The sequence below is a fragment of the Excalfactoria chinensis genome, chromosome 7 (genome assembly GCF_039878825.1).
Source record: "Excalfactoria chinensis isolate bCotChi1 chromosome 7, bCotChi1.hap2, whole genome shotgun sequence".
Taxonomy (NCBI): Eukaryota; Metazoa; Chordata; class Aves; order Galliformes; family Phasianidae; genus Excalfactoria; species Excalfactoria chinensis.
The window spans coordinates 22963938-22987790 of record NC_092831.1 but is presented as its reverse complement, the minus strand read 5'-3'; the positions used below and the strand labels follow the sequence as shown (position 1 = coordinate 22987790).

The 23853-nt window shown below is 38.0% G+C and overlaps 1 protein-coding gene across 3 annotated transcripts in view; it reads right to left on the bottom strand.

Moving 5' to 3' along the window:
* PARD3B (par-3 family cell polarity regulator beta) overlaps positions 1-23853 on the bottom strand; it is a 361423-nt gene that overhangs the window by 94684 nt on the left and 242886 nt on the right. The gene's annotated exons all lie outside the window — the stretch shown is intronic.

Below are 23853 nucleotides of genomic sequence, written 5' to 3'. Positions count from 1 at the left end.
GTGTAACATATCAGTCTGCATAATGAAGTCCGTAAAAAGTAACTAAACTGGAGAGCCACATTTCTGATAGAGGACGTATGCAGAATACTGGGGCCAGGTATGCCAGATATGCTCATGAATTATGGGTCAAAAAGCACAAAAGCCTCCCTTCCTCTTCTCCAGTGTGAAATTCTCCATTCAGTAGGTAAATAAATGATCAGTGTCTTCCCATGCAAATCAATGACAATAATGTACAAAAAAGTAACTACTTCATGAAATATATCACATTGCAAACTAATTACTCTGACTGAAAATTACAAACCCTTCTGCATTATTGCCTTGGTGGTTTTTCCTTTCCGCATTTTCTCCATGTCATCCTAAGCTGCTTCAAGTGGAAGACCTGAACTACTGTGCATATACTTCAGTTGTAAACCACTGACTTTAGGTTCCTCCTCTGATCAAAGCAGAAATCTTGCAAATACTCTGCTGTCAGGCTTATAAGTTAACAATCCCAACATTTATTCAATATTTAATATTCAATTTAATCAATAATTATGTGATTATGAGCAAAAGAAGCTTGTACGGAATCTGCTGCAGATCTTCCACACAATAAGAACTTAGTTATAAAGGGAACGTTTACACGTCAGCCAAACAACAAATAGCTCTGGGATGAGCACCAATGGGCTCAAGGCACCCTGCTTTTGAGAGCTAGCATATGCTGGGAAGGTCTCATGGAAGTTTTCTCAAGAAAAGCAACTTGGTCATAATCCAACTCTTGTACTTGGTATATATTAAGTCTGATCACCTTTTCTCCCACTGTTTCAATTATAGTGCTGTGGAGTCTCATATTTGTCTGCATGTATTGATTATGAAAACACTATTCTTGCGCATATCGTATTGCTGCCGGGAGTTGGAGTTGAATATGTTGCATACTCAGGAGAAATGAAACAAAAAGAAAAGTTCAACTCTCTTCCCTTTCAAGTCCAACTATTATTTTTTCCTTACAAAGGAAAGAAATACATTTTAAATAAGACAAAGTAAAAAATCTTGATGGTAATAACTGCTAACATGACAATTCTCTGCAAAAATAGTGCTGTCTGTCTGCTGGTAGAGCTGCTCTCTCATAAATTGGCGAGTTCCACGTTAATTGTAAATCAGAAATAGAGAGCTGATCTTGATGAAAAACCCCTGATTTGTTGTTTTAAGGTGTTGTTGTTGTTGTTGTTTGGTTTTGGCCTTTGGTTTTTGTTTTTCCTATTTTTGACTTCACACGGGATTTGTGAAGACTTACAATTTTTACCTGTGATACTAAGTATGCAACATATAGCTCTAGGCTAGAGAAATGTTCACATTTTTTGCTTCTTTTTCATGTTGCTACATCATAAAAACCCACTGCTTGTTATTATTACTGTAATATGCTTTTCAGCCCAACAAAGATCTTGCACAAACATTAAAGAATAAGAGAAGCAAAAACTTAGCACTAAAGAAAACCAATATAGAGTAGAAAGCATTAAGCGACACAGACACAAAAATATAATCTCTGCCTGAATTTATGCACCCTGTCCTAAAATTTATGTTCTGGTTACCAATGTGTTCTAATTGCCATGGGCTTCTGATGATAAAATTAACTTCCACTGATTGCAATTTTCCTTGGTTTTCTGCACTACAGGCTTAATGGTTTTCTAGTGCTTATAGTACAAAAAGAAGAATACTTGCTTCCCAACTGGGTTTGATCCTGCTCTCACTGAAATCAGTGAGGGGCCCACTACTGACTTTAAAAAGGACAGGATAAAATCTACTGTCAAAATTATACTATGGAATTAATCAAATTCATATTAAAATTCTATGAGAACTGAATGGCTTTAGGACTTCAAGTTTCCAGTTCTCCAGGCAACAAATAATTGGATTCTGGTAAAATATGCCTTTTATAGTAATACTATTGACAGAAGCATAAAAACATTAATGAAAAGATATATGGCACATAAATTTTTAAAAGGTCTGGTTTGCTATGCTCAACACAGCAGAATTCTCTTTAATGTCAGAATTGTTACTCTTAAAACCTTATACATAAATGGTGAAATACATTTAGAAATCGTGAAACAAATCAGTTGCACCCTCCTATTCTATATCTATCTATAACCAGTTTATGCCAAATGAAACCACTTGTAATGACATATATATATATATGTGTGTGTGTGTGTGTGTCACTTTCCAGGTTGCTTGAGAGACAACACAGTCCTGTAAATGAAAGTATAAAGGAATTTTCTTTAAGTGATCAGATCTCAGAGTGATGATACATCCTTACGGGAAAAGCCCATATGCAACAGCTGAGAACACGCTACAGCACAGTGAGGTATTATCCTATTTCTTTGAATTTCCAAGAATATGGGTGTTCTGCAAATAACTAACATTCTCCCCTTAGAAACCTAAATGAATAAAGTCTCTAAATACCAAGTATACATCGTCATCTTGCAGTATTTATTACCATTGAATTGGCTACAGTATAAAGGCTAATGTATGCTTCAATTCAAGGCCTTTATCCCTATTCCAGGGAATAAAAGTTAAAACAAGCCTTCTACAGGCTTTCTCTGTTATATTTGGGATAAACGTCTTACATGCAAGACCTAAAGCTGTGGTCATGGCAACACTTCATTTCCATGTGGAGCTGGGAGCTTCCAGATCTCAAACGTATTGATATTTGCTTCAAGGATTAAAGAGCAGGCAGGTCTATGAAATCCTGGACTTCTAAGCAGGAGAAACATCTGTTGGGTAGAACCCTAAGCAGCTTGTAGACTAAAGTCAGTAACTTGGATTTCTTAGTTAATTCAGTTGCCTTAGATCAGTAGGTGTCACTGCAGCTAGCATGGTACATAATGGAATTGCAAACATCTGCAGAGAAATAATTGAAGAGGGCAGAGGGCATATGTGACATGGTCAAGCAAGATACATAGCCTAACAACGTTGTAAAACCTTGACATGTCCAGAAATCATGTCTAAAAAACCAGACTGATTTTTAAAGTACATGTTACAAAAGCTCTGGCTCATAGTCATTTCACAGCAAATGGGGGAAAATGCTGCAATTATTAAAGCAGCTCCCTTACGAAAGACTAGAAATAACCCTTAAAATTAAATTTAAATATGAGTAAGAATGAATGAGTGAGCAAGAAAGATAAAGATACTAATAAGGTATTATTTTCAGGTCCACACAGGGACTATAAAAAGCTTATTAACTGCCATGACTGCCGTGTGTTTTAAGTTATTTTATCACTCAGCTTTACAGCAGAAGAAATGCTCTAGAAGCAGTGCTGTGCTTTGATTAATCTCTTTCATACACACACTTTTACAGAGTATTAAACTTTGCTGTAAAGATCCTTAGTGAGTCAGACTCATTTGTGATTACAGACCATGCTCATTTTACATTTATGTTAATAGCGGCGTTAATGAAATAAGTCTTTTACGTTTTTAGTGGCTTTCTTAATACCTAAAAGGTTTACTATTAAATGTTTACTTACTGGACAGAAGCATGCAATTGGGTATTACACGGGTAGGACTGAAAGCTTTGCAACAGCTGAAACAAATACAAAGAGATGAGAGTATGTTTGGGTAAAGGCTGTGATTCTAAGAACAGAGCACATGTGGCAAGAGCTGGGAAACACTGCCCAAATCTGCACCAGCATCCAAGAAGTTGGCAGCACCTCACTGACATGAGTTAAACTTCTGTCAGGGGTGCAGCTCTGTGCCAGGGGCAAGTGTGCATCTCTTCTCTTTGCCCCACTGCCAGTGACCAAATCCCATACCCTTTGTGGTGTCTCCAGCCATGGCAACACTGGGATGCCCCAGAAAAAGAACTACTGCAGCAAGACCTCCTCAAGGCAAAACCTAGCCCACATGCTAATATTTTGTTGCTCCTGTTTTATTATGTCAACATTAAATTAAGTGGCTTTTTTTTTTTTTTTTTTTTTTTTTTTTTTAAAGTTTACAGTATCAAGCTGCTGGAGGCTAAACTAAAACGACCGAGCTTCCAGATCCAGTCTAATGGGAGTAACAGTGATCTTTTTAACAATTCTCATTAAACACAACCTCCTCCTCCAACCCGTTTATTTCTTTGATGCCCAAATTAGCATCTTTTCTCCAGCATGCTGAATTAATTAGTACAGTGACAAAGAATTAGTACAGATAGGATCAAAGCTGAAACCGTATTTATCTGGAATTTGAAATTAATAGCAGAGAATATTAACCCTCAGCATTTCATGGAGCTTTCCACATGGCACACTTAGCAAGCCTTCCAAGAGTTCATTCAAAATAAATCAACAGTGCAATCATTTTTCCCACTAAGTTTTGCTAAGAGAAAAATAATCTTGCCATGAACTCTGCTATGTTATGGAACTGCCTTTAATACATAGAGAGACTTGGTTTTGGAAAACACGCTACAGTAGTCTGAATGTTGAAGATAGTGTTTAGTAAGAAAGGACACCTCTTGGTTAATATTATCTGACAGGGAAACTCATTCCACTGAGTGACAGCTTTCACTCTGTGTTCATGGAATGATGCTTCAGTCATCTGATGGAGAGTACAAGAACACTGCATCCTTTATCACATACATGAAGAAATAAATACCTACAGTAACATAACACAGTTATGATTTACAGCTTGGCCATAAAAAGGAAAAGTTGATTTATAGTCTGTCCGAAGTACGAAGCTCTACCTGCTTGTCCACCAGACTGTATAATTGCCCTCCACTCAAGTAAGATTTTATTCCCATATATTCTTGTTTTTCCCTGCTTTCCTACAGCATTAGCCATTTCCTCCTCTTTGTTCTACCCTACAGGAAAGTAATTTATTCTGAAACGAATTCAAGTTCTCTCCCAAAGAGTGTACAGAAACATAGCTAACTCTATTCTATATGGAGCCCACAAATGCCAACACAAGGAGAACAGGATAATCACACCCATGCCTTGGGTTGGTAACTCTGTGCTCAAAGAGAAGAAAAAAACCACAGGGTATTAAGGTCTTCTCCCTTGACTTCGCTTTCTTAATTCCTATTTTCTCATCTCCACACTGAAGAATAAAAGAAAAAGAAGCAGGCGGTTAGGTTAGCTATTAATTTTTTTCCAGGAATCTGTTATCCTCTGTCATGTAAAAAAAAGATAAATGCAGTTTCTGACTGAACCTATTCCTTTGAGGTTCAGTCAGTAAGACAGAAAGTAGGAGACAGAGATTCCCTGTGCAGTCTGCAGGCGCTGCCAGCAGCCCCTCTGGGATTCCTTGCTGACTTTGTGGTTTTCTCAGATGTGTGTGTGGAAATTCTGCAGGGTCCAGGGAGAGCCAACATCCCTCAGTGTCACGCCAGCCCCTCCAGCCACAGCAGGCAACTGAGAAACACTTGGAAATGGGACAGGGAAAAGACCAACTGAACTGAGCAAAAAAAAGCTTTTTGTTTTCTTTTCTGTTTCATGCTATTTTCCCTCTTCTGTTCTGCACCTCTTTTGCCTACTAATATAAAGCCTTGGAACTCATAATGTATCAGCTATACATGTATGTACAGTATATGTGTATTTACAAGGCGAAGAACCTCTCATTTTCTTCTACCACAACTCTCGTGGTATTTGCTGCATTTCTTAGTATGTCAGCCACTGAAGCACCAAGAGAGAATCTGCACTCACTCTATAAAATTGCTTGCCGGGCCCTTTTGGCTACGGAAAGAGCTTGACTCTATGACATTCTCATAACTGCAGAAAAAAAAATGCAAGAGGCAAATTAAATACACAACATTTGCAAAACAAAACTAAAACCTTCCCCATTTGCACTCAGAGCCATGATACTTCCAAGTGTCAGACTTGCTAATTATCTCACAACAGCAGCGCTCACCTTCTTACCCAGACTGTGTGCTTCCCTTTCCTTATGTGCCACAGGGGGGATTTGCTGGGGCTTATTGGACTTTCATGAAGTGAAACTGCTCATTGCAGGTTCCAAAAAGCTCTCCAGAAAAACAATGCACTCGAAAAAACAGTGGTAACACAGAGGACTAGCTTTCATGAAAGACCCTAGCTTTCATGAAAGCTCCATCCTCAATGGGAATGCAGTCCCCACTTCAACCACCATTCATGTTGAGCATGTATCATAATACCCATCCTACAAATTAAGAAATTGAGGCATGAAGGGTAAAAATAATTTGCTAAGGTTAAGAGGACCTATTCTCTTTCTCTACTAATCACCTCAGAGCTGTAATTACAGTAAAGCTGCCTTGTTTTTCTATCAGTTTAAAGTGGTTTTCCCTCTCTGCTATTTCCCATATCCCTGTTAAGTTTTCTTCTTTTCATTTCCTTTTTCTCTCCTAACTCATTCACCCTACCTCCCCCCCGCCACTGTTTGCTCCATTATCATGCTGCACTGCTACAGAAATACACCCAGAAACACTCCAGAAATACCTGGAGATTTCTGCTGAAGGCTCCATGAAAAGAACACATCTTGGGAAACAGTACTCTTGCCACCAAGACTCTGTGCAGCAACATGCACAAGAGAGATGCAGAGATTGTTTCAGTAGCTGAGCTGCCAAAAACAGTCTGAGCACTTTCTCAGCGGGATGCATTAGGCTATATTTGAGCTCTGTACTGCTCAGAGGAATTGAGAAATGCTGAACCAGGGTAGGACACAATGAAAAGACTCAAAGCCTTTTTGAAAAGGGTGGGGGGGTGGGGGGTGGCGGGGCAGAGGGGCTATACGGGGGGACAGATAAGATATTGAACTCAGAAGGGAGGCGGAAAAGGCAAACAGAAATCTTTAGAAGACTTGTTTTTTGATTACACAACAAACTTAAGTTTTAAGCAGCACAAATTCCAGCCCTGCAGCCTAAATGATAGCTGACATTGTTTTTACAAAGCAGTAGCTTTCAAAACAATGCCTAAAGAAGAGTGGAGTTGCATATACTACATTTTGAAAGATGTGCTTTGGCGTAATAAATAATAAATATTTTTGCATTTTTCAACTGTCAAAATCAGTCCTTCTGATAAATAATATTTTCCTTCCCTGGCCTCAGCTATTGTACATCACTAATTAGACTTAGTAGTTTGTGGTTAACATCCTTCCCTACAGATTTATTATTAGCTTGTATCAGCTTGTCTTTGTATGTAGAATTCTGCTAATGGTAAGTTCTGCTGGAGGCCAACTGCACGAGGCCATTGGGAGGAGAAATCTGTTTGCCTGTCAAAACAGTGGCCATCAATTAGAACTGTAAACATGATTCTTCCAAGTGTATTGGATGTTACAGAGGTTTCTGGTGATGTAGTAGGGGGCTGGAGCCACTTTCATACTGTGTAAGGAAGCTTTCAGAAAAAACAGCTGTCCGTGTGAAACAAATTCACCATTACCTTTGAGTTCAAGCTGAGAAAAACGTGTCTGGCCTGCCAAAATTCTCAGCTATTTTCCCAGATATCCTAGATTTAAAACATTCTATGAGGCAAGCTGACAAAACTGATACTAGATTATTCTGTGGTTTGCTTAGGAAAATTTGGCTTAGGATAGCTATAGCAACAGGAGAAAAACAGTGAAGTTGGTGAAAGACGAAGCACCAGAAAAGAACCAGTGGAATGATGCAATTCCACTGTTCATTGATTTAGGATACAACCCTGGCACACAAATAGCAATTTCCCCTTTGATACAAGCACCCAGCTCTCATTAGCATCAATAAGAGCTGTGTGGACACACTGATGGGAATATGTTCCTCAGTATTTTGCAGGAAATTAACACCACTCACTTGGGGACTGAAGAAGGCTCTGTCTGTCACTCAGACAGCCTTCTCTACAGTTAATTAAGCAAAAAACCTGTGCCATGAATCTCTAGGGGAAGCCCTTCCCTGTTCTCCTCAGTACAACAAAAGTGAGACAAAGCGAAATGTCAGAAGCAGGAGCTGGGAATTAAGGGATTCAGGGAAGATGAACTTCAACCTGTGATTCACAACTGCATTTTTCTGGATTTTGCAGATAGTTACTAGAAATTACACATTAGTTATTGCTAATTTGAGACTTTGAAAAGAACAACCTACAGTATTTTCAGCTCTCCATATATTAGGACTTTCGTTTATCAGTTATTTTCAGAGAGGTAATCACAGATTACAGAATCACAGAACCAGTTACGTTGGAAAAAACCCTTAATATCAACAAACCAACCACCAACTTAACACTACAAGTCCACCACTACACCATGTCCCTATGCACTGCATTGAGATGACATAAAATAAACAACTCAGCAAATGGCCAGTTCTCTAGGACTCTACTGACAATTTCATGCAAATACAGGAAAAACCAAAGGATTCCAGCAGACTCATAACATGTGGTTCTGGCAGCTGAAAGACAAAGGATCAAGATGGGAAGGCTTCACCCAGTTACTATACAATTTACTTTCTCGTCAGGTGAGGAAATTGGACTAAACTTAATAAAAACTTTTCCTCTTTGCCACTTCTATATAGAGTATAAATATGGCATCAAGAAAGTGAAATTTTTAGTCAATTATGTGAACTATAGAGCTCTTTGGTATATGCTTTGAATAGTATTGCTCATGAACTATGTGCCAGATGCTTTCTTTACAAGGTTTGAGTGAAGACCTGGCAATCACTGCTGTTTCTTGAACCTTAAAAGTAGTAATTCTGGAGCAATCAGAGAAATACATTTTACTGGATAAGTTCAGAGAAAATTGGTAGAACAGCGCTTTAAAACTCCAAAGTACTTTTATTTTGCTGTTACAACTACTTACCTCTAAAAGTTGCATAAACAACACTAAGTATCCTAAAAAAAAATTCCCAACCCTTTTTCCTCCTTGCACATTTCTTGATTTTTGCAAACTGATTCTCTGCTACAGATGTACATAGGCTATTTTTAGAAGAATTGTTATTAATGTTTATATTACCAGCCTGTTAGTTTTTGTGTGAAAACGTAGGGAAAAATCTATTCCTCTGCTTTCTTATTTAGATACAGCAATGCTTTTTTCATCACACAAAAGCTCAGCTTCTTTTCTCAGTCACTCCACATCCCTGTATTACAAAGTTAAATTCATTAGTTCAGTTATTTGTAATTCTAAAAAACTGGTGCTAATTTACCTCTTGCTCCAAATGAGCACAGATACCCTACCAAAAAAATTCTACACTTCATCTCAGCACAAAAAGTCTGAAAAACAAACTTAATTACAGCTGATAAAAACAAATGTTAATTTAAAGCCTGTAACATCATAGGAGGCCAAAGAACACAAATCTGTCAATCACTTCATTCAATCTTATGCCACAAGAAAACATTGTCACTGTATAAATAAGAAAATGGTGTTGATAAAAACTACTTTAGTTAGGGTATATAACCAATAAATGGACTTAGTAATTTCTTTTTTCCAAGCTGTGCCTGATTCAACCACAATTTTTCCTGAATGTGTTAGTTAACAGCCTTTGTCCACCACAGGATTTGTAGGGAAAACTTTGGCTTACTGCAATTCATGAATTGAACACGATCATTATTTGTTATGATGAGCATTACGCTTATTCATCATTAACTGTAGCTGATCACATGTATTTCTTCTGCTTCTTAACTTGCTGACTTACTCTTTAAAAATTACCTTCACAAGAAGGTAGGAGGAGAACCCACACTTCACTTTTTGAACAAACATGTTTTGGCTTTGGGCCCCAAAATTTCTTGCGTAAAACACCCCCACAACAGTATGAAAACAAGTTTTACCACAAGCACTCACAGCTGATGAATTATGTTCAACCTAAAGTATTTCATCTGTAAAACAAACTAGAAACCTGACTGTAAAATAACTTAAGCATCTGCAATTCTATTTCTTTAGATGTATTGTTAGTCTTCTTTTATAAGAAAGAGCAAAGAGTGCTTAATTTATTAACTCTACACCTTTTTTTTTTTTTTGATGTCTATATCCTAGTTCCTTCAATATATTAGCTACAATATTTAAAACGTTTGTTTTTTTTCCCTCATACTTCTTTAGTTATCTTTGTACTCTTCCTGTATTACTGTATTTTTGCTAGGCATCTGGACAACTGCACTGAAGATGGGACAGAATTTTTCGATGAAGCCACGTTACTGATTCATGATGCTATGATGCGTTTTTTTCTGCCACGCTGTCAGAACAAAAAATGCCCAGCTACCTGGCCTCAATTGTTTTTCTTCTTCCGATGGGAAATGAAACCCTTTCACCCCTTTCCCTCCAGTTATGCTATTTCCTGCCATCTCCCACCTCATTTGTCCATAGCTATTCAGTTGTGTCACTCTGCCTCTCTTCCAGCTGCTGTTGAATAGACAAGTATCACTACAAATACAGCCCAGTGATCCTAGGAAAAAATAAGCAACAGGATACAGGAATGTAAAGTAGAAATCATGGTCAAATCCAAGGTCCTGAATTTCAATAATGGAAAGCTGTACACCTGGAAAAAACATTCCCCCAAGTCCATTCACAACATCTGGAATTAACAACTACATCTTTTCTGCTGTCACATGTACTTTCTTCAACAATTAATTTTTATATTCTCCAAAACAGCAGAATAGTAATATTGAATCAATGCATCAGTGCTGCTATTGAAATTCTTTAACAAAAACTGCTAATATTTAACAGATTGGTTGAAATTCTGATAAACATGAGGAAGCACAAGAACAAACTTTCACACTGTGTGGAGGGCAATGGTAACTTTTCTCTTATACACAACGTGGTTAATATTGTTTGAGAATGAAATGACAATGGTAAAGAAGTAGAGATACCCAAGGGAGTCTTGCTCAAGAAGTATCAAGGAGCTGGAATATGGAGTCTGAGAAGCAAAATGCCAGGAAAAAGGAAGAAAGTAAACAATAGATCTACCTGCAGTAAGTTGCAAAATATTTGTTTTTTTGTCAATTTGAATTAAAAAACCTCGGATACAGTGCTTAGGCTTAAGAAAATAAAAATGAGGAAAACACACATGGGGTGTACAAAGATCAAATTATCTTTATGAATTCTACTGCAAGAGAAGAATTCTAGGGGGCAGAAAATGCTAACATTGAGAAACATGCTTGGTATCACTGATCTCTATGCATTAATGTTTTAACACTCAGTGTTAACTATAGTTTTAAAAAACACAGAATAGACATCACATTCAGGAGAAAAACAACTGTACACAGAGGCCTGAACAACATCCCACCTGGGAAATTCCTTTTCCCTTTTCCAGAAGTTGCTTTTCTGAACTTATGCATGGCCTTGGAGACGTGGAGCACAGTCCTTCCATGTCCTTTTGATTCCAATTACAGCATATGCAAAGGAATGCTCAGTTCCCTGAGGTATGGCCAAAACCAGAAAGGTCTATTTCATTCTAGCCCATCTTTTCAATTCCCTCAGCATACACGGTGTTTGCCATTTCATAGAGCAGCTGCTTGAAACAAACACAATTGTTTTGTTTGCCCTGTAAGTAATCAAGTTATCATGCCAGAGAAACAAAGAATATTTTACAGATGCATTATTTCCTCAAATATCAGAGAAAACTCATTGAAAATACACTCAATGCAACTTTATCATAACAAGGAATTGTCCTTCAAAAGGGAAAAACATGAAGATAAATGAGGAAAGGCCTCTCTTATCATTAAGCACAGGATTAGGCTTAGCCATTTCACTTACACTATTAATGACCTAATGTTTTGAACCAATCCTTATCATATCCCCCCTTGATGTTTCAGAAATTAAGAAAGCTCTTAGACCGCTCTCCTGCATCATAATCCCTTCTGAGAAAATGGTGTGTTCCTCCTTTTCTGAACATTCTGCATTATCCCAAATCAGAACCTAAAAATAACTCAGCAACTCATATTCACAAGAAGATTCATAAAGTCTACTTAAATGCCTTTTATCCTGAGCTTTCACCCCTAGCCTCTGGGCCCTTCCATAGCTAGTAAGAAGCTCAGTTAGATCTTTGGGCTCTCCTTTCTCAGATCCAAATCATAATCTGTTATTAAAATTGTCTCACCTCAACCTGTGCCATGTCTAAACCAGGCCACTGTAATAAATTCTTTGCTGGTGCACAGCACCTCTAGAAGTCAGCTGGCATATGGTCCATTTCATATGCTCAATACTACTCTTGCATGTGCTTCTCAGGCTGCTGGCAACTGGCTCAGGCTGGGAACATAGCTATCAATCAGAACACTTCTCAGCTGGTACCTTCTTTTTGTGTTGAGATGGGATCCTCCACTTGTGGCAACTGGAACACTTCCTTACTTGTAGATAAGCATCCATGAAATGTACTGATCTTGGAGGACTGCCAGGTCCAGAGTTCAGTGAAATTCAGAGAAGAGTAATTTTTTCTAATTTTTGTATTTTTGAGTATGTGGTAGAAGAGAGCAAGGGGGAAGATAAGGGAGCTAATGCAGCTTGATGTTACAGCTATAAAGCAAACTCTATGAAGAGTTTCAAAGCTTTCAAAAATTTCAGATGAGCTACAGCACTGAGGTAAGAGCTTTGTAACAGTGCTGAATTTAGAAGTCAAAGCTGTCCCTTTATTTCCTGTAAATTCATCAAAGACTAAGTGAAATAAGAAGAACTCAGTAGGTTCATTCATCGCAAACTAAGAACTAGTCTGGCATCTGTCGTGAGTTCAGCATCATACAAACTGTGATTTTTCCATACCACCATGGAGCAAAAGCTTAACCCATGTGAATAAGTTGTATTCATTTCTAGAACTATCTAAAGCTCATTAAAGCAGAATTAGAAAATGTTATGCTTTCAACAGGGGTTTGAAGACAGGTGTGAAACATGCCTGCCCTGTCTCCCTCCTCTTTGTACTTATTCTTAATTTTATTTATATGGGGTAACTTCCAAAGGCATTAAGTTTAGCTTCCCCCCAAAGTGATCATCAGTTACTTTTACACAAACACACATGCCTTTCTATACTTTTCAAGCCTTTCCACTAGAGCAAAATTAATTTTCTAGCTCCTGCAACATCTTTGATGAGTGTTCACTAAGAAAACACAAGTGACACTTCTGAGTGGGAAGGAATAGGTTCCCAAAGCAACTTATCCTTCTGTACTTGGAAAAAAACCTCATCAGCAATGCAGGAAAAAGGACAAGAATGGATGGTGGAAAAATTCTTTTGTTGCTTGGCTACTCAAAGCTCTGACTTCCTCCCTTTTTGCCTGTCAGCCTCTTCCAGAACAAATTCACAACCAAAGAGAAAAACTCAACACACCTTCTGTGTTCAGTAAGGTTCAGGTAAGCCTCTCAGTCACCTGAGTTATATGACCCATAGGATTATGAGAGACACAATGCCTGGAGCTCAAGAAGGAGAGTGGCAGCAAAAGGACAGGCTGCAAACAGAACTGTTCCCTTGAGAACTTGTTATTCTGGACTACTGCTGGATGTAAGGCTAATGTTAAAGTTGAGCTAGCTATATATATATATTTAAAAGACTATATTTGTATAATAGGTAATATATAATAAGACTATGTTGATCTGACATTAATAGTATAGTAGAGCTTGTTTCATGCAGTGAGCAAATTATGCATGCCAAAGTTGAAAAAAGTGCAAATATTTAAATATAGTCAGTACACTTTTGTTCTCGCCTACTTTAAGAAATCCTTAGAGAACTTCTCATCCGAACTCTTCCAGCAAAAAGCACAATAAAGACTGATTAAGCAAGGCCTAATTAAGGGTCAGTTAGTAACTACTGAAATTACAATCTCCACTGGCCCTCATGGATGGATGGAAAGTACAATCAGTCAAGAGAAGCAGGAGGAACAGGAAATGAGCTGTGGTCCTGTGCATGGCTGGGAGCCACTCAATGGCTGCAGGCACTGCAGGAAGCCTCTTGTGACTGGCTCCCACCAGCACATAACAGGGCAGCCAGCCGCCAGTCTCCTGTGGGGATGAGCTGGCACTTTTCTTGGGTATGTATGTAAATGTTTGCCTACTTAGCTCTGAATATATTTAAATATGCACATCATCAGGTCCATATGTAAATACCCCATGTTTTGCTAAGCACTCTTATTCAAACATGTACGTATTACATAAAAATCCCAAGTTGTATACTAACTTCCTTCTTCCTCTCACTGGGTCTTACCTGATTCCTGACAAATGCAAACTTCCTGAGGCTGTATACTACAAAGATCAGTTCAGACTAGGGAATATGAGGACATGGAATCCTTAAGAGAAGAGAGGTCTGTGAGCTTCCGACTAGTGAGGGAGATTTCCTCCTGTGTTCCTTCCAGCATGTACTTCATCAGATAAATATAAATAAGTAGCACAGCAGTTGTTTAGTGAACAGCTTAGGGACATATTGTTCCCACTGTCCTAATTTTCCTGACACAATTGGTAAATTTAGACATCTAATTAACAGTCTGTGCCATTTATCAGGTTACTTATTGCTTTTTTTTTTTCTTTTTTTCTTTTTTTTTTTCTTTTTTTCTTCTTTTTTCTTTTTCTTTCTTTTTTTTTTTTTTTTCAAAGCCATCAATTAAACTTCTCACACCTTACATACATTCGCCACCTCCAGACTGAGCTCTAGGCCTCCCGTGGAATGATTACAAATGCCTTTCATGCATCCTCATTCTGTTCATGTGGGCTTTGTGTGGTCTCAGGAAGATAAGCAAGGGTCATCTCTAAAGCTAGTTTCAAAGTAATATTGTTACAACTCCATGTGTGGGATGGAGATCAAGCACAAGAAAAAAGAATTTACACTTCACCTCTATAATCATTTGGGATACAATGCCATCCAGCAATGGCCATGTCATAAAACAAATTCTGTATATTTGTTGATACTTTTCTAATTATATTCTCAACTCTGACTTTGTAAGTCTTGCTGTTTTATTGTTTTATATGCAGGTACTTTTACCGTTGCTTATTTATTTTCTTTTGTGCCAGTAGCTCTCGCCAGTAACAGAAGATTTTCCACAGTGAAATATATTTTAAACCTGAGTAGTGACACTATTTGATTTCAAGTCCTTTATTATCACAGGTGCAGCAAAAGGAAATTAAGAGCCTTCAAATAAAAAAGAAAGATCTTTTGCAAGTTCATTGCCGCACAGAGATACAAAAGGAGCTGGGAATGCTGTGACAGATATGCAAGTCTTGTTTGCAATGTGAAGAATCTTTGACTAGATCAATGCTATAGGGCTGCGCTAAAGCGAAATTGCTTTAACAAGCAGTGCATTTATTATCACTTCTTTACCAAAGAACAACAATTATGGAGCATCTGAAGTGTATGCTCGCACTCCTCAGAGGCAGTGCAAAATGTGTCTTCTAGTTTACGCTTAGCCAAACAATGAATAAATAAATAAAAAGCATGGCCAGATGCATGTACACATCAAATTTCTCCAATGATATTCCTGTTTGAGAAAGGCAGATGCAGTGTGAAAAAAAATCCCATGAGAAAAGTTTCTTTTCACCCACTTTGAGTTCCTGGACCATTCAGGTAATTGTCAGATTACCTGCACCAGCAGGCAATGAAAAAAAGCTCTGCAGAAGTATCTATTCATGCATTCTCAGATGAAAAATCATCTTTATTCATTTTGTCTCTAGTGCAAATCAAACTAAAACTGCAAAGGGTCATGCCTCGACAACATGAAACCCATTGCCAGAAATACAGGGCAATGAAAATAAAAAATGCCTGCAATGAATGCTCGGTGAGAAAAGATAATCCATAAAATTTTGTAGCAGCTAAGAAAACTTCGCTATATCTTTCTTTTTATACACATGCTTTAAATGGCCATTTTTCAGGATGCAGAGCTGTTTGTTTTGGCTGAGATGTGCATCCCCACTGAAAACCACACGGAAAAAATCCTTACTGTTTTCAGAGATCTAGTATCTTTTAGTAAAAATGCCTGTCTGAGGTCATTCTAATATCAAGTAAGGCGGCCTCTGCTATGCCTCTTGCCAGCTTACCTGACTTTCTGTGAGGAAGCCCAGCCTGTAGCTACAGGACAGCCCAGCATTGGTCCCACCTGACCCCAATGCTAAGAGGGACAGCTGTACAGAGAAGATCCCCACAGCAGGACAGGAAACTGCACAAGAAGCCAGGAAGAAACCCGACAACTCTTTTCTCCACTGCTGGCAGCACTACTGCTGCTCTGGCAGTCACAGTCTGTGGGGAGAAGCCAGGGCTCCTAGGGCCCTTAACTTGCCACTTGGTGCACTCTGGGCTCTCAGGCTAACAATCTTCGTGTCAGGGCTGGCTGCTCAGAGAAACTAAACTGACCTTTCAAAAAATCATTCATGCTTTTCAACACCTTCCTCCTCCCTCAAATATTTGGAATGTGTTCCAGTTTTTGCATTGTGCCTGGAAATGAAACAAGGGGCTCTAGAACATAATTTAGAAATAATAAACTGAGCAACACGTGAGTTTTAAGGCTTTCTACTTCAATTTATATCACTTCTATGTCACAGAAAAACAATAACTTAAGTCTGCTGGAACCGTATGGCACATATATATGCTCGGAATAAACTTGGGCTGGCAGAAAGACCTACACAGCATTTCCTATCAAGATATTCACAGCAGAGATCATTAGAAAACTCAGCGAATTCAGTTCAAGGATGAGATTTTTTTAATTATTATTATTATTATTTTTTCCCTGAAAGGGAAAAAGATATTACAACTAAAAATAATGAGTTTTTAAAAAATTAAGCACAATCACAGAATCATAGAATGGCTTGGGCTGGATGGACCTCAAGGATCATCAAATTCCAACCCCCTGCCACAAGCAGGGTAGCCGACTGTTAGATCAAGTACTAGATCCAATTGCTCAGGGCCCCATGAAACCAGTGGCTAGTGAAAACCTATAAAATGTCAATAAACAGGATAATTATTACTGGCTTCCAAGAAGAAAGTTAGCGCCTTTGACTGAAGAGTAAGAAGTAACCTGGATAGCAGAAAGCTTGATTGAAACCATTATGTTTCACTCACTCTCTGCAGTTGATCATGTCTACGGAGACTTCCTTCATTATATAAAGAATGTAGGAGATGAACAGAACAAAAAATCTCAGGGATAGTTAGGTCAGATGACACACACCACAGTGACATATTTTCCTCTGTGAAGCTAGAAATGTTCTGTCCTCAGATGTGATGGATGTGCCAAGTTTACTTTCAGGGAGAAAAAACGGTGCTGTTACAGTTCTGGCAAAAGTCTGTAGAAACCCTTAATTCACAGTGCAAGTGTGGAATCCTGTCTGGGAAAAGCTGATCTCCTGCTTCATACCTTGCAGCTAAAACATGCCTTAAGTAACCTGACAAGGCTTTCAATCAAGCAATAAGGATGAAACAATAAGGAAGAGAGCCTGTTGGGGCACAGAGAGGGAAAGGTGAGATGCAAGGTGGAGGGCAGAAATGATACAGTACCATTTGTTACATTTTGTTTTTACAATCCCAGTAAGTCTAAAACCCAAAGTAATCACTCCAATGCAATTAAGTGTGTCACTAATATGAAAAACCTTGTTTTATGAGGGGCAGCAGAGTATCGAAGAAAGTTAACACTGAATGGCTACTCCAAAAAAAAAAAAAAAAAAAAAAAATACACTTATCAAAGCCATTTGCCAGCCTTATCAAATACAGATGCACAAAGTTACGGGCTGAAGAGCATCCCTGTTAGCAACAAAATCTCGCAGCAAGTCTTGGGTAGATTCAAGCAACTCAACACAGAATTCAACTCTTTGCCATACAAAATTTGAATAGGTTTGGAGGTTCTTTAAATTCCAGACACATAGGACACATGGGACAATGTTCAACACATGCCTGTCTTCAGTGTACTTTTAACTCAAACACAAGGAGAAACGCATAAGCAGGAGAGGCTCCAACTGCATTTTAACCACAAAGAAAAGCCTAGATTTTACAGCTAACAGTTAAGATCTTGAGAACATTTGCTTTTCAGAATTCACAAGCACATCCCAAAAAGGTAGAAGGTGCAACATCTACCTTCATACTGAGAAAGAATACTCTTTTCCTTGAAAAACCAAACAATAAGCTCGATTTCCTAAAACACATCACGAACAAGACTTCATTCTATGTTATTTGTAAAGAATTAAGTACAGCTACCCAGAGTTCAAAATATAGCTTAGAAGTAATGGATTCTGTGATAAATTAAGACATTTCTTTCATACACTATTATAGTGCATTCCTGTCAGATTAAGGCATTTTGAGCCACAAAGCCAGTCTAAAGATTGATTGGGCTATTTTTTTCCAATAATTGAAGGAATTATAAGCCAACATTTATATTCCAAACAGCCTTCTTAAGCAATTTTGGGGATATTTTCTGAATGTTAAAATGAAATAAAATCAGATTTATGTATGAGCTCTGCTTTATTGAGCAAGTTAAAATTTTGAAGCAACTTTATAAAGCAAGGAAGACAGAATCTACAACTGACTTGCATACTGTCCAAGAACACAATGAAAAAAAGTAAAAATTACACCACCACAAAGGGACTGGATTTTTAAAATAGCTCTAAGACATTTTTAGAAACCCTATTTTTTTAAAGACCTTAACAACACAGAGATGCAATGACCACAACAACTTGTTTCATGAACTCTAAAATCCCATCAACCACTCAGACTTTACGAAAAGGGGAATGAGACTGTTATTCTTTTCAGTGTGGACACAGACTGAGGAATCTACATGTTTTAATTTAGTCATACGTTTCTCTTTCCTCAGCTAATGTTTTAAGGCCTGTAGAAAGCAAAACCAATCCTAGACAGCTCGATTCAATCAGCCATCAGCAACCGCCACCTTTCCTCATCTTCCCTGAACTTCACAAATGTACCTCCTGTACCACCTTAGGCAGCAACCTTGCCTTTAACCTGGCCAGATGTGGGCAGCCCCCATCTGCCTGGGCCCTTCCACAGGGCAGAGTTAAGTCTCAGATGTGAGCCTGGACAAGCTATCAGCCAAGCCACCCTCATGCTCAGCAAGATGGCAATGGCAGAATGCATCCTCAAAAGGCATGTGGAGGACTTCCTTGCTCAGATATCGGTCCAAACCATCCACCTGGCAGCAGAACAGTCTGAATATCTAAAAACTCCTTTGATTTCTTCCATGTCCTAACACTGTTTTATTTATATATACAATCTTATTTATTCACTCAGGTGTTGCAATAGGTAACTGGTGCTTGTAAAATGGCATACTGATATTTTTTATTACAATTATTACAACATCCTCTCCAAGACAGAGTAGACAAATCTGAAAAACAAAACGTTATTTAAAACTTAGCAGAGATCTGTTTGTTCTTCAGCCCACTGAAACATCCACTAAAAATCAGCTGCCTGACCTACACTGCTCAAGTTCCCTAAACGAATACTTGGGAGAGGCAAATAAACAACATAAAACAGTAAAGCTAAAGAAATTACCAATTTCTCTCTTATTTCCTGCTGATCGTTGCCAGACTGTTTCTGCCCCAAACTGCAGGCTTCATTATTAAAGATGGACAGAATACAAGTATATTCAGCAGAGGCCGGCTGCTCAGGAAATAGCTATAATTTGGTAAATAGCATAATAAACACTTGAGCATCCTTGATGCAATGGGTAATGAGCCAGTGCAGTCATAAGTATGTACATAACAATGTTAAGATTATACCATATTTCACATTATACATCTCCATATACACTCATGTAGAAATGCCCATATAATATTTCACCTATTGTATTTGCTTTCCTCCCGACATAAATTCATTACCTTTTCTCAGTGCTCAGCTAGTCATTTGTAAAATAAAACACCATTTTACTCTCATTCCTTGCTATTTCTTTTCTATTTTACTCCTAGTATACCTATACAGACCATCAGAAGCCTTTGTTCATCGTGGCAACTGAATGCATTATACTCTGAAGCACAAGAGATCCTGAAACTAAATGCAATCTCACAGCAAGTCATCAGCATGTCTATAGCCCATGCAGTGGCAAGTGATTGAAATCTCCAGTCTGTTCTCCATGCCACCACAGAGAATAATGACAAACCCTAACATATCCCATTCATCTAACAGCTGAGAGGGTAATGAATTACAGAGATAATTCAGTCACTCACTATTAAAAGCCTACAACATTAAAAATGATTTTTTTTATTTTTTATTTTTTATGGAAATGATCATAATTTCATGAGTAAAACTGCACACAGCATTATTGATTTGCAAATACATTGTGAGGGCCATCTCATAACCAAGCCCTCAAATGGAATTAAAGTTAGCCATTCTCTAGCTTGAAACTCAATCCTAGTTCACAGTTTTACTCCAAAGGCTGAAAATATTGGTACTATTGACTTGTACAGACTTTCTAATGAAACTGCAAACACACAGTTGGTTCTGCTTAATACTACTCTTCCATTTTCTTAGTCAGGATTAAAATACAAACACCAAGAGAATCTCAAAATGAAATAAGAAAACCAAACAAAACATCCTGCCACACAACAGTCTACATTGCATACGTAGTCATAACTGGCACTAAGTCTGTACTGCACATGCTGCATTCTTAAGGTCACACAGTGCACAGTTAAGTGAAATAGCGGTGACCGCATTTCAGAACATAACAGTTATTTTTTTGTACTAAAAAGAAAGTTCTGTATCAAACAAACAACAGGCCAGTCCTTCTATCCAGGGGATCTGATTACCCAAGGACTTTTCAGGTTAATCCAGTAACAGATGAAATATGTAGAGAATTGAAATTGCTGCTTATGTACAATGGGTAAATGCATGTTTCCACAGGAGACTACTCAATCATTAGATGCAGGACACAGCATCATCTAATATAAAGAGACTTTTTAATACAGACCATCTGCAACCTTTCTATCAGCTCCATCTAAATGTCTACCCAGGTCAATTAAAAAATACCTCGAAAGTTTGATTCATAACCTTTTCACTTTCCCAAATACATTTCTGCTGTTTGCAGAGTAGAAACTGGGAGGTGAGGAGAGGTGGGAGGAGAGAGGAAGGCCTAAAAGAAAAATTAGGTTGTCAGAAAACGTCAATAGTCACAGCAAATCTTCTGTAAATGATTTCTGAAAATCTGTTTCACTTTATATGTAGCTGCACAATAACAAGCATAACGCCAACTTTCATTTTTAAACAAGCTGAGAAGGGTATCTGTATCTGGACACAAATGCTAACTAGTTAAGACAAAGGAAAGTCCTGTATCAGGACTTCTAAGAGGTAGACTGTGGAGAAAGAACATTTTTGTCTGGCACAAAGGAAATCTGAAAGCTGATGCTATGCAGCTCAAAGAAGAGGGGAAAAAAAATGATTGCATATTTTGTTTAGCCTTCTATAAATACCTTAAATGTAATGTCTAATTGTATTTCTTCATTCATTCATATTATACAGTGGGTTTCTCTGCAGGGATTGGAAGGGCTCCTTCACGAGACCTTTCCTGCTCCTGCCTGAGTGTGCCAGACATGAGCTCTCACTGGTTAGGTACATACCCTCCCTGCAAGCATAGCCAAGAGCACTGCACAGCAGGGCAGGCACCAGCATGCAGGTGGCAATGGGGTGCCTGTGCCTCCTGCCATATCTCTTACCCAGCGGGACAGAGTGTGGGAGGGGGGCAGGGGAACCAGAGGGGAGAGCACCACTGAGAAGCTGTTACATTAGCATCCTTTTCTCTTTAATGGAAGAAGACACAGCATCAGCTCTACTTTTAACTAAATAAGAGGCACAAAGGAAGGCAAAGGTATGCCTTGATTTTCACATTTACTATTCCCTCTCCACTCCTGGAAAGTTGCCATTATTCTTTATTACTCATTTTCATCCTATAACCTTTCAGCTAAATCTGCTGAGTGGCTTTCTTATGAAGCTGTCTATTAGCACTTGATATTTGGTTTTACTTGGAACAGGCTTCTTTTTTTTTTCTTCTGAACACTGCAGGCACTTGGCTGGCCATCACTTTCTTTTCCTCCCAGCAGCTCCTTATCAGAAGTTTATCATATATATTTCTGGATAATGAGTTGTTTTCTTTTTAGCTCTACTCCATGTTCTGCTCATGTCACAGGCTAGATTTTTAGGAATTAATAGTAGTGATGACTTTACAAAAGAGGTTACATTTTTCAGTCACATTACACACACCTTTTTATGGTGTTACACCTTGAGTTCATGATCCTTTTTCAAATGTACTATAAAAGACATTTCTCTTTTCTAGACTAACATATTTCATGGAGCAAGCAGACTGTACTTTTGTTTGGTATGTAATTTTTCCTTGTTTCTCAGCAACCTCACAAATTGATATCTTAATTTCATATTTGTCAAGTTGTGCATTGTCACAATAAGCTATTTGGGATTTTAAGTAAGGCAACTCTCCAGATTAATATCCATCTATTAAAGGGTACTAGAAATGAAAATTATTTTTAATTGATCGAACCTTTTTCAGAATTAGCTTGTGAGAAATATTTGAGGCTTTGAACTTCTGTCTGCTATCAGGAAAAATGTCCACTGAATCTTACAATTCACAGGAACAGAAAATCCATTTCCTTCCCTACTCAAAACTGACTGCTACATGACAGAAATGGTCCTTAACAGATCTGCTTCAAATGGGAATTTAGCCATTCAGTATTACTACAGAAATAAACCAAGTTTCTTCTGCTCTTCACTTCTTTTAGCCTATAAATATCATAAATATCAGCAAAACTAGTAGAAAAAGCTTAATTTTTCTTTTTTCTTTTCTTTTTTTTTTTTTTTTTTTTTTCTTTCATTAATTGCTGGGCTAAATTCTATTTAGAACTGTTCTCATGAAACACAAGTCTAAAGAACAGCATTGTGAAGATGTAGCTGAAGGAAGATTCCATCTCAGAAATCTTTGTGTACCAGTGACAATAAATGAGTAGTACGAACGTCTTAAAGTTTGGATAACAGCTTTCCGAATTATCTGCTGAAATGTACTTCTGAAGCAAAAACAACAAAAACCTCACATCAACTCATACTGAGCTAATGAAAAAAACACAAACTCAAAATGCTGCCTTTTTAGATTCAGTCTTCAGCAAAGAATGGGACCTTACAAGTTCGCTGAACTGTACACAGAACTGGGACTAAAGTTAATTTTCCTACACCCTTGCACTCTAAAGGAAAAAAATAAAAATAAAGAGCATTTGTGACAACTTTAGAGAGCCTCACTTCAATCTCAGAGATATACACGGTCATATGCAATGCAAAACTTCCATAAAGTTCAACAAGCTTTGACTCAGGCCTGGAAAACTTTGTCACAAAGCCACTATGTTTTTCTGCTATTTAAACCAACCCATATCACTTTGAAACGTCTGCTGTTTCCTTCCTGAAGACAGGATGCTCTCCACTGTTTTGAAATAATTGTTGTTTTTTTAGGGTCCCAAGACTCTTCCTTCTGAGCACGGCTCTGTCTCTGTTGGTATTTCTATTTCATTTTCTGCAATCAGATCTGATCACTTGTGCAGCTGATCCCTATTCCTTCCACTTTTGCATGAAACAGAAAACACTTTTACTCTCAGTCTCATCACTGGTTGGGCACACCTAGTTGAAGCTTCTGCAATCTTTCTTAGTCATTGAAATGCACAAACCTTAGCAGTGCTTCAAAACAAACCTGCTTGTTACACTACTCTCATGGGTTTCTTTGTCATGTTTCAGAACTGCTACAGTATGTTGACATCAATACAGTTTTGTATTTCCAAGAGACCAGCATAATTATAAGTTCAAAAATGGGCAGACACTGACCAAAACTGCGATATTAAAGGTCTGAAATGATCTTGCTGCACTCAGTCAAACAGATTGTCATCCATGTTGATTCAATGAAACTTGCCTGTGCTTTTCAATACAACTGACCAAAAGATGCTTTTATACAGCATTTGGTTATCCTAAAAATTTGGCATGCAGGGCCTTGAAAAATGACCACAGCTTGGGCTGTTCTTCAGAAAATACTTTCCTTTATAGCTGGTGGTAAAATTGTT